The sequence below is a fragment of the Hordeum vulgare genome, chromosome 2H (assembly GCF_904849725.1).
Source record: "Hordeum vulgare subsp. vulgare chromosome 2H, MorexV3_pseudomolecules_assembly, whole genome shotgun sequence".
Lineage (NCBI taxonomy): Eukaryota > Viridiplantae > Streptophyta > Magnoliopsida > Poales > Poaceae > Hordeum > Hordeum vulgare.
Genome location: NC_058519.1, coordinates 398398137 through 398410948, shown reverse-complemented (window position 1 = coordinate 398410948; position 12812 = coordinate 398398137). Strand labels below are relative to the sequence as shown.

Genomic DNA, 12812 nt, shown 5'->3' with positions numbered 1-12812 from the left:
ACCATGGGTGCTGACTAGGGTTTGGTTGCCGACGAGGGAGCAGAGAGGTGGCGAGATGGGGATGGGGGTCTGGAAGCAGATGAGGTCGAACCCCACCGCATGCTCAGATTAAAAAAGGCCGACCGTCGTCGCTTACGTGTGGGAGCGTGGAGGGGGGCCGTCATTAATTATGTCGACCGCGGGTAGTTGGGGCGGACACCGAGAGGGTGCGCGCGCGTCTGCTTTGCGTCCGCATGGACGCATTTGAGCCCCAAATTTAGGCCGAAAATAGGTCGGCGTGGACACGAAGCGGACGTGTTTTTACAATGGGTCTGTGCGTTGGGCCATCACTTTTGTCCGCGCGGACCCAAACAGACAGGTCTAGACGAAATGGGTCGCCCCGTTGGAGTTGCTCTTAGCAACCTTACCGGAGTACTTGGACCCGAACGTCCAGAATCGGTCGCGCTACAATTGTCTTCTCCACCTCCAACCACAAACCACTGCACCCTAGTAGGTGGACAGGAAGAGCTTTGCGAACTCAAGGCCGGGATGGAGGGCACCTTCATCACCCATGCTTCAGCGGGCTTCATTATTGGAGGGTGTGTTCGATGGCGTGCCACATCGTGATGTGTCGTCTTAAGTGACAAGAGTATGAACGCCGAGAAGGTGCTCGATGGAATGCCCCATAGATAGAATGTTGTGAAGAAGATGACCCTCTAGTCATTGATAGGTGGGACCACCCATGGCATGTTGTGTCATCTTCAGTGACAAGAGTATGAATGCACATAAGGTGCTCGATGGAATGCCCAATAGATAGAATGTTGTGAATAAGATGACCCTCTAGTCATTGACAGGTGGGGACCACATACCATTTGCCACATCAGTCGATCAAAGATTTTGGTCTTCGCCACGTCAACCCGACAGGTGGGGTCAACTTGTCAGTTTTGCCGTTTTCATGAACTTATCAAACAATCAATGCTCGATGTTATAGGTTAGTCGCGGAGATGGTGATTATTTGTGCCTTGTCACAAATGTACTACCAATTTGTTACCATAGCCTAAACTGTGGTGGTTTTGCGTAAATAACCCTGATTTTGTACTACCATGCGAGAGGGTGTAAATGAACTTCCATCATTCTTATCCCGAAACCTGCTAATCGTACCAAACTTTTAGATTTTAGGCCTATAATTTTATGTATATGTAATAATGTGATTTATAAGGTCGTCTCTATGAACTTGGTGAACATGATAAGACCGCTAATAGATAGGGTGATTTAGAAACACAAGACCCCCCTCACGATGCCTCCCTAGGGTGCCGCTAGGGGGGCAATCTTAAGCACTCCAGTAGTCAACCACGAGGCGGCCTCCCCTCCGTCGTGTTGTTGGCATAGGCTGCGGTGGTGGCGGGCCCAACGTCGAATGGGCCAGGATGCTGGATGCAACACTAACCCTCATGGATCGGCTAGGGCGAGTCCAGCGAGGAGTACACGTGTAGCGGCCAGGGCGGTGCCCTTGGTTGTGCGACGGCGGTGCTAGCCCTCATGGCCGTCGGGAACCGACGGGTTCTCTAGCGTTGGTGGGATTTCATGGATCTGGATCCTATCCAGATCCGTCATCGGTTCTTCACATGAATGGCCAGCGGCGCAATGAGGGTCCGGTGAGGGAATGGAGGATCAATGCTGGCGTACCTGTAGTGATGCATATCTTCATGGTGAGGCTCCACGCGGTTGTGAAAACACAATTGCTCCCTAAGGTGGTTTTGGTAATTAATAACAACATATGTATCATTGAACAAATGATTCTATCCAAGTATATTTCAAGAACATTCAAAGATGCACTGGCTAAAGGATTGTGAGGAGAAACCCGTTGATGTCATGAAAGGAAATGATTGGCCAAGCTTCAAGCAAGAGGACTCTTCATTTTATATTTGTGAGAAATCACTTTCGAGTCCATAGGAAAGCCAATACTATTAAAAGGGGGTGAGGTATTTATGATGAATTGGTTGCTCAAGTGCTTAGCGATAGCCAGCTAAAATACTCACAAATTCTCTGACAAAAATCCGTGTCCAAAGCCTACACATAAAAATCGGTGCCATCAAGAATTCCATTTTGGCCCTACCGATTTTTCCAAAGATAGAACCTTTGTCAAACCCTAATCTCTCGGTACCACCAACTTCCATATCGGTGCCACCGAAAGTCAGTGACCAACTTTTTGGTCTGTCGATTTTGGGAGATGCCTATATATACCCCTCCACCACCTCTTATTCGCACAGGAAGCACTCAGAACACACACACACACACTTGCCATATCCATTTTCTGAGAGAGAGCCACCTACTCATGGGTTGAGATGAAGAGATTCCAATCCATCCATTAGAAACTTGATCTATAGCCTCCGCAAGTTTCTTTGCACCAAATCAATCTCTCCTACCCATGCCAAATCTATGAGAGAGTGATTGAGTGTTGAGGAGACTATCTCTTGAAGCACAAGAGCAAGGAGTTCATCGTTCTACAACATCTACTACCTTTTGAAGGGTGGTGCCTTCAAGATTGGTTATGTGTCTCTTGGGAGCCTCCTACTTCGTGTTTTGGATTTGAACCAAGAAGTTTGTAAGGGCAAGGAGATCGCGTACTTCGTGAAGATCTACCCCGAGTGAGGCTAGTCCTGTGTGGACGTAAGCCATGGTGGAATAGACAAGGCTGCTTCTTCGTGGACCCCTTGTGGGTGGAGCCCTTCATGGACTCTCGCAGCCGTCACCCTCTGTGGGTTGAAGTCTCCACTAACGTGGACGTACGATAAACCCACCTATCAGAACCACGCCAACAATCGCCGTTTCAACCTTTGCGTTTGATTTTCCTTTCCCTACCCTCTACTTACATCTTCATATCTTTACTTTCTGCTGCTATACTCTTAGATATGCATGTGTAGGGTGTACTTGACTAGTTACAATTGCTAAAATTGTCCCACAACTAAAATTGGGAAAAATCTTACTTTTTATTTGGTCAAGTAGTCTAATCACCCCCTCTAGACATACTTCAGATCCTACAGGTTCTTGCCAACCACGAGATCAGGACGACATGATTTCTAACGAAAATCGTTTCCTTCTCGAGACATCATCGTTAGAGGTCATGTCTACTCGATCGAGATGTTTCGGGGGAAACCCTAGATATGGGTCTACCGGATGGGATGATGACGTTGCCTTTGGCGTCGTTATCCCTCATGGGGGCATCGTTTTGGAGAAAGTGATGGATGGAGGGGGCAAGAAGAGGAGCGATGTTACATCTACCGCAAGGCCAATGGCGGACCTGAGCGGCATGACACAACGGATTTTTTACAACGGACGCGTGTGGATGGATTCGTGCATGATGGTGGTGTTGTCTGGCATCACGGTGACGTCAAGGACAATATGGACTGATGAGGTGGATACGTGGATCACTCCTGAAGGTGGGACGATGGAAGATGGCGACAGCTGATCCTAGAGGACGCACAAGCTGTGCGCGCACAGGGTCTAGCTATAACCGTTGGTTCTCTCGCTCTGCGAGCGGGCGGCTTGTTGAGGCCACTAGAATAGATGTAGTGTGTTGATATGTGGCCATGGAACATCATCAAGATTATAGTTGTAGCAAGAGTACTTGCGAAGGTGGCTTCAGATTGATCCATGTACTCCCTCTGGTCCTTTTTAGTCTGCACATAAGTTTTGTTTGAAATCAAAGTATCTCTATTTTGACCAAATTTATAGAAAAGGTATCAACATTCACAATGCCAAATCAATATTGTTAGATTCATTATGTAGTGTGCTTTCATGGAATATATATTTGGTATTGTAGATATTGATATTTTTCAATATATATATTTGGTGAAACTTTACAAAGTTTGACTTGACACAAATCTAATACTCGAGGGAGTTTTTTGTTTTTTTAAGGAAAACTGTAAGGGGAACCCCCATAGCATTTTTTTTTGAAATAATAAGAACCCAAATTCGCGTCCGTGGGGACTTGAACCTGGGTGGCTCGGTTGTACATCCACTTCACTAGCCGAGCTAGGCTGACTTCCTAAGTCTTGTTTTGTTCAGTTCTGTACAATATTATAATAAGATGGTTGTATTCATCGCTTTGATGCATATGCCAAGGGTATTCCTCCTTTCAAAAAGACTTTTAGATGGGATTATTTCTTCAGTGCTTTCCATGGCAGAGTGACTACATATAATGTCCTAGTTGATTTTGAGTGCATTCATCATATTAATCACATAAATGACCCTTTAGTGAGCTATTGTGCTTATAAACTGGATTTATAAAAATCTTATGAAAGGGTAGACTAAAACTTCTTGAGGAGAATTACGAAAATGCTTATGAAAGGGCACGATGATTGCTGATAATGCCCTAGTTGCTTGTGAGTGTATTCATCATATAAATCATGGAGACGACCCTTCAATTAGCTATTGTGCTTACAAATTGGATTTATCAAAGGCTTATGAAAGTGTCTTTTTTCCATTCTCAAGAAAAATGTGACGTCAATAATATTTATCCAAAAAAAGTGTGTCGCGGAGCTCCTGGTATATCACACCTTTATTCACGGATGACACTATGCTATTTGTCGAGGCCCCTCGTGATCAAGCATCACATGTTAAAACTTTCCTAGATCTTTATGGTTTAGCTAGTGGAAAGATTCAGAGTTATAACAAGTACTCGTTTATGTTTGATGAGTCTTCTCCATTTATTTTTAAGAATCAAGTTAGGAGGTCCTTAATGTGGAAAAGAATGGCTTTGAGGAGAAATATCTTGGTGAGCCGACTACAGATGACCGTATGTCAATGGAAATTCCAAATCTTCAAGCTAGCTTGATCAAGAGGCTCATGCAGACCAATATGGACACTTGGCTTAACCTGCTAGAGAATAGTACTCACGAAGTCAGTTGCTCAGGCCCTACCAACATACATTATGGGTGTCTTCAAAGTTCTCTCCGCGGTATGTGATGATCTTACGGATATGGTCGAATTTTTATTGGCGTGCATCAAAAGGTAACAAAAAAGTTCATTGGAAGGCTTGGGAGAAAGTGATGCATCGTAAGGATAAAGGGGAGTAGGCTTTGACGACTATCATTTTTTAATAAAGCTTTGCTCATCGGGCATGGCATCTCATCACTAAACCTGATAGCTTGAGTGGTCAAGTTCTAAAATCCCTCTACTACCCCAATGGCAAGCTACATGATACAATGTTTATGTATAATGCTTCTTGTTCATGGATGGCTATGGTCATGGCTTGGGTTTCTAAAAGAGGCTTAATGTTGAGGGTTGGCAATGGTAAAAGCACTAGGGGTGTGACACGATAACTAGATACTGCGTCTGCACTCTTTCAAAATGATCTCATAGATTTTCGAAATGATCTCATATTGGGCATGGACCCTATATTTAACATGCATATGCCTAATATTTGATAAGGATCTAAACTTATTTTTCATTTTTGAAATTTTAAACTATTTTTATAGTGATTTCTATTAAGAAATGTCTTCTTACCCTAATTTCGAAGCTCATCACCATGCCATATTTCTTATGACTATGGAGATACATCGGATTGATCATCTAACATGTGTAATAATTCAAAATCATTGCACCATCACATCACAGAGCAATCAATTTCGAATGTTGCTTATAATTCAAAGGTTAATTCAAATTCAAATTTCAGGCCTAAGCATGTCATAGTTTTTCAAAATGATCTCATATTGGGCATGGACCCTATATTTAACATGCATATGGCTAATATTTAAGAAGGATCTGAACTTATTCCTTATTTTTTATTTTAAACTATTTTATAACAATTTATATTAAAAGTGGTCTGCGATTTGATTACATCAACAATATGTGCTCCTATTTCTATCACATGACATCACATTCAAACATCACATCACTTCACATCACCCTACATTAACTTTAATTAAACATTAATTTCGGCCACAAAGGTCGGCAATAGTTCACAAGTCTGCCATGTATTAATTAAAATGATATCAAACTAAAAACATTAAAACTAGAATAAAAACAAGGAGGCGCGCAGCCCTAGGCGTCCTCGTCTTCGTTGTTTGGGCGAGTGAGGTCGACGAGGGTCGATGTCGGGCCAACCCAAGGGAACGCCGTCTCCGAGACCGTGACGACGTCGTCCGCCAGTGTGTGCACCGCCACTGCCTAGGCTTCGATACAACACTCTTCCTCCTCTGCCTTGACGTCCTTTTCCTACTCCTCAAGCCGCTTACCCTCTTCACGCTCCGCCCGCAGGTGTTGCTGTCGCCAGTGCTCCAGATAGATCCGCTCCTTCTCCAGCGTCACCCTCATCCAGACGGGTGGCACGCTTACCCACTCGTGCACCACCCGCTCCCATATGATACGTGGGGCTTGAGGGCGGTTGGCGCTAACTCAAGCCTAGCAGGAGACGACTGTGCCAACGGTGGCACGACGCAGTCGTCGATATCGGAGAGCGCAGTGTTCTTCGCCATCCGCGTGTGGTAAGCCACCTCCTCCTCCTCCTCATTGCGTCGCTCTTCCTCCTCACTTTCACGAAGGGCGGTTGCCAGCGCCTCCTGGTATGCAGCCTCCGCCTCCTAGTGCTCATCGCGCACTGCAAGGGGCGACGGGGTGCCAACATGCACGTCGCGGACGCGACGCCAGTGCTGCTCCTCGTGCTCAAACGCAAACGGGACCTCCCAATCAGGAGAGTCTTCAGCATACATCGGGTTGAGCCGCTATTGAGGTATGAGCTGCTTCCGCTAGCGCCTCACCTACTCCGCATGCACCCTCGCCGACCGTGATACCACGGGCACTTGGATCCTCTCCAGATCCATGTGCCAGCCATGTCGTAGGACCACGTCGGGGTTGGAGAGACGAATGTGGTGCTCCCAATGCCACGTCACCTCGGGCATTGGGACGCTAATCCAGTGCGTAGGCGAACGGGAAGACGACAATGGGGGCAACACACACCAAGGGCGGTGGGGGCCTTGCCCTTGTTCTTGCTGGAGCTCGAGCTGACCCATGAGAAGATGCCCATGGTGGCTGCTGGCTAGGGTTTGTCGCTAGCGGGCTAGGGTTTGCAGATCCTATCGGGGGTGGACGGAGCTGGCTTTGCTTTGGAAGGGTAGAAACTGATGTGGACTGGCCGCTCCACGTGTTTCCACTTAAAGAAGGATGACGACCCGAACATGGGTGGCTGACGATCGGGGCCCGCCGCGCGTGCACATTTACTTTGGGACGTGGGGATAGTTGGAAGGCCGCCACACGTCCCCGAAGCAGACGAGTAGAAAGCGCGTGCCTGTCCGTTCGACGTCCTTGTGGCCAGAAATGGGGCAGGTCAGACTCGTTCGTTAGGTCCAACGGGTGACATAGTCCAACGCGGCCCCACTCGTGAGTAGTTAATGGTTAAACCTTTGACCCGACGACATCCCCCGGTGTGACTATTTGTGAGGGTTTCGGACAAGGGAGTGGGGAAAAGTGAGCAAATGTTAAGAGCATGGGGATGAATGAGTAGAGATAAGGAACCATGGGTAAAGATATAAAAATCCCTATTTTTTGTTATTTATTTCCATGTTTGTAAGGAATATTTATTTCCTATTCTATAATTACAATTATTCTTGAATATGACACGCAGAAGAAAACTCACTTGCTTCCGTAGAAATGTAACACATAAATATGTTCCTAGTCTCACCTATAAGACTAGCTCATGTGTTTCATGATGATCCTGTTTTCTAGATCACAAGGCATTCTTAAAGTAATAAGGATCTCGACAACAATGAGAGCACATTGTTATGGGAACAACGGTGTTGAATAGACACAACTGATAACACATCATCATCACATCATCACATCATCACATGTTATTAAGTGTTGTCATACATATGTTAATATATACTCAGTTCTTAGACCATGATGATATTGAGTACCTCCATGTCAGACGGTGTACTCTAGGATTCGTAAAAAATTATATTACAAATCCACCGTATTCAGTGAAAAAACATTGGTGAGCAAATTGTTGTGGAACTGACCCCTGAGATGCACTGCCAACTGACTATGTAATATCTTGTACCAATGCTACCAACGGTTTGTAGTGCCTTGTTGGTGAAGATCGGATAGCTCGTGCTGGAAGCTATCGAGAGTACTGTGTCGAAGAAGACCGAATAGGTTATTGCTACCTCTTGATCTTGTGTTGGTTTTCCCTTGAAGAGGAAAGGGTGATGCAGCGAAGTAGATAAGTATTTCCCTCACTTTTTTGAGAACCAAGGTATCAATCCAATAGGAGGAACAAGCAAGGCCCCAATCGTAGTACCTACACAAATAATCAAACTCTTGCACCCAACGCTAAAAAGGGGTTGTCAATCCCTTCAGAGTTATTTGCAAGGACTAAATATGATAGAGATAAATATAAAAGATTGCGGAAACAAAAGTAAATAAATTGCACCAATATATTTTTGGTATTTTTGTTTTATAGATCTGAAAGTATAATATGGAAAATAGACCCGGGGGCCATAGGTTTTACTAGAGGCTTCTCTCATAAAGGAAAATAATACACTGAGTGAACAAATTACTGTCGAGCAATTGATAGAAAAGCAAATAATTATGAAGATATCTAAGGCAATGATTATGCATATAGGCATCACGTCTGTGTCAAGTAGACCGAAACAATTCTACATTTACTACTATTACTCCACACATCGACCGACTCCAACCTGCATCTAGAGTATTAAGTTCATGAAGAACACAGTAACACATTAAGTAAGATGACATGATGTAGAGGGATAAACTCAAGAAATATGATGAAAACCCCATCTTTTTATCCTCGATGGAAACAATACAATACGTGCCTCGCTATCCCTACTATGTCGCTGGGTGAGGACACCGCAAGATTGAACCCAAAACTAAGCACTTCTCCCATTGCAAGAATTACCAATCTAGTTGGCCAAACCAAACCAATAACTCAAAGAGACTTGCTAAGATATGAAATCATGCATATAAGAATCCAAAAGAGATTCAAATAATATTCATAGATAATTTGAACATAAACTCATAATTCATCGCATCTCGACAAACACACCGCAAAAGAGTATTACATCGGATAGATCTCCAGAAGATCACGAAGAACATGGTATTGCAGATCAAAGACAGAGAAGAAGCCATCTAGCTACTAGCTATGGACCCGTAGGTCTGTGGTGAACTACGCACACATCATCGGAGGGGCACTGGAGTTGATGTAGATGCCCTCCGTGATCAATTCCCTCTCTGACGGATTACCGTAAAAGCCTCCCAGATTGGATCTCACAGGAATAGGGGCTCCCGGCGGCGGAAAAGTATTTTCGTGGCTCTTTTTTTGCCATTGGGGGAATATTTGGGAATTTATAGGCCGAAGAATAGGGTTAGGAGACCTGTAGGGAACCCACAAGCCAGGGGGCACAACTCCCTCCTAGGGCGCGCCCTGGAGTCTTGTGGCCTCCCGGCAGGTGCCCTGCCCCCCTACTCCAAGTCTTCTAGGTTTCTCCTGGTCCAAGAAAAATCATTCCGGAGATTTTATTCCGTTTGGACTCCATTTAATATTCCTTATCTGAAAAACTAAAAAATATGGTAAAAACAGAAACTGGCACTAGACTCTAGATTAATAGGTTAGTCCCAAAAATAATTTTGAAACAACATATGAATTAATGCATATAAAAAATCCATAACAGATAATATAATAGCATGTACCAATCAAAAATTATAGATACGTTGGAGACGTATCAAGCATCCCCAAGCTTAATTCCTGCTCGTCCTCGAGTAGGTAAATGATAAAAACTGAATTTTTGATGTGGAATGCTACCTAACATATTTATCCATGTAATATTCTCTATTGTGGCATGAATATTCAGATCCATAAGATTCAAAACAAAAGTATAATATTGACATAAAAACAATAATACTTCAAGTATACTAATAAGACGATTGCTTCCTTCCGAAATAACATGGTCTTAGAAAGTTATCCCTACAAAATCATATGGTCTGGCTATGCTCCATCTTCACCACACAAAGTATACTTCAAGTATACTAATAAGGCGATTGCTTCCTTTCGAAATAATATGGTCTTAGAAAGTTATCCCTACAATATCATATGGTCTCGCTATGCTCTATCTTCACCACACAAAGTATCTAAATCATGCACAACCCCGATGAAAATCAAGCAATTGTTTCACACTTTTTATGTTCTCAAAACTTTTCAACTCTCACATAATACATGAGCGCGAGCCATGGATATAGCACTAGAGCCATGGATATAGGTTGTAAAAAAAGAAAAAGATAGTCTCACATCAACTAGGCATATCAAAGGGCTATGGAGATGCCCATCAATAGATATCAATGTGAGTGAGTAGGGATTGCCATGCACCAAATGCACTAGAGCTATAAGTGTATGAAATCTCAAAAAGGAAACTAAGTGGTTGTGCAAAATATGTAATTCCACTAGTTATATGAAAGTGACAAAATAGGAGACTCTCTATGAAGAACATGGTGCTACTTTGAAGTACAAGTGTGGAACAAGATAGTAGCATTGTCCCTTCTCTCTTTCTCTCATTATTTTTTCTCTGTGTTTTTTTGGTGGGCTTCTTTGGCCTCTTTTACTTTTTTATGGGTTTCACTGGCCTCTTTTATTTTTTGTAAAGTCCGGAGACTCATCCCAACTTGTGAGGGAATCATATCTTCCATCATCCTTTCCTCACATGGGACAATGCTCTAATAATGCAAATCATCACACTTTTATTACTTACAACTCAAAGATTACAACTCGATATCAAGAACAAAATATGACTCTATAAGCAATATGGAAGTGATGGTGCGTGTCATAAAAACGAGACGGTGGTGTTGCATGAAAATATATCTCGGAATGGCTATGAAAATGTCATAATAGGTAGATATGGTGGCTGTTTTGAGGAAAATATATGGTGTCTGTTTTGAGGAAGGTGGGTTTAATGTACCGGCGAGAGCTGCGTGGTACTTGAGAGGCTAGCAAAGGTGGAAGGGTGAGAGTGCGTATAATCCATGAACTGAACATTAGTCATAAAGAACTCACATACTTATTGCAAAAGCCTATTAGTTATTGAAGCAAAGTATTAGACGCATGCTCCTAGGGGAAAGGGTTGGTAGGAGTTAACCATCTCGTGATCCCGACCTCCACAGAAAGGTTGACAATCATTAAACAAATCATGCTCCGACTTCATCAGATAACGGTTCAGCATACGTGCATGCTACGGGAATCACAAGATTTAACACAAGTATTTCTTCTAATTCACAATTACTTACTAGCATGACTCTCATATTATCATATTTATATCTCAAAACTATATGCAAGGAATCAAACTTCTCATCATATTCAATGCACTTAATATGAAAGTTTCTATTATATCCCTCTTGGATGCCCATTATATTAGGACTAAATTTATAAGCTAAACCAATTAACATGTTGTTTAAAGAACTATCAAAATAATATAAGTGAGGTATGAGTGTTTAATAATCTCTCCCTAATAATAAAGCAAATACGGTTTCTGGTCGTCAGTCGTGGCATTTTTGCGAAAAAGTCCCTCCATCTTCAGTTAATCAACCCACAGTCCTTTCTTAAGTGAGGAAAACGTTTCGTTCCTGAATTTGGCTGGTGAGAGTTTCTTCTTTGAGCAATGGCGTGCTGACGGCGGCCGCGTTTTTTTCCGGTTGTGTGACACGCGGCAGGGGGTCGCGACGACGCTCGTGAAGGCGGCGGAGGGGTGGAGCCGTAAGCGGGGCGCGACGCACTCGACCATGGCGACCAGGACGTCCAACAAGGCGTCGCTGGGGCTCTTTGCTCGCCGGTTCGGATACGTGCCGTTCCGGCGGCGGTGCTCCTAGGCCGGCCCGTGCACGCGCGGTGGCTGCCGGTCACGAGCCGCCACCGCTTGCTCTAGCTGCCCCCGACGCTGGCGGCCGCGGCCCACGCGTGCCTCCTCCCGCCGCAGGACACCAAGTTCCTCCCCGCCGACCTGCCGGCGCTCCTCGGGCACAAGCTCATCCGCCGTCAGGGCGCTGGACCGCGTCGTACCGTGGTTGTGCGTGCCCTCCGTGTCGGACATCTTCCGCCCCTTCGGCGCCTACCTCATCTACGGCGTCCGCATGTCCGGTCCGGAGGGCCCGGCCCTGCTCCGCACGCTCTGCAGCCACACGCACAACATGGCCCACAACAACCCGGCATGCGGTGTCGTCACCGCCGACCTCTCCCCCGACAACCCGGCCGCTGCCATCCCGAGCTGGCGCCGCTTCTCCTACGATGAGGACATCTGGTGCATCAAGAACCTCTCCGACAACAATGTCACCACCTCCTCCGACTGGCCGACGTCGGCGCCGCCGGGCAGCGTGCTCTTCGTCGACCCCCGCGAGTTGTGACGTAGCCGGCGTAGTGCCATTGGCATGCACGGCGCAGGCAGGAGCTGGCAAAGCCGTCCCCTGCCCAATTTTGACAGACATGTACATTGCACCGGGTGGCAATTACCCTGCCTTGCCACCCGTGGCATCAACCCCCCAGGCTTAATTATTCAGTTTTGCTACTCAAGTAGAAGAAACTAGCTTAAACTTGATTTATTTAGTTTGTTTTTCAAGCGGCCAGGATGAACAATGCATCGCTAGCTACCTTATTTATGTTCAAAATTGTTCATGGTGCATACATGGCAGAATCAATCAATATTTTTCATCTTCGTTCAAATCGCAGCGCGCACTTGCATTTTATTCTCTAATGGAAAATGAAAAGGCAGCGCTCGTGTCAATTTCTCGAATCAACGGTGATCAAATACAATGTGTAGTGAGCCTGTAAGAAGAGG

At 44.9% G+C, this 12812-nt stretch overlaps 1 pseudogene; it reads left to right on the top strand.

Moving 5' to 3' along the window:
• The first annotated feature begins 6605 nt into the window (after window positions 1–6605).
• LOC123427584 lies at window positions 6606–12381 on the top strand (annotated as a pseudogene).
• The last annotated feature ends 431 nt before the right edge of the window (window positions 12382–12812 follow it).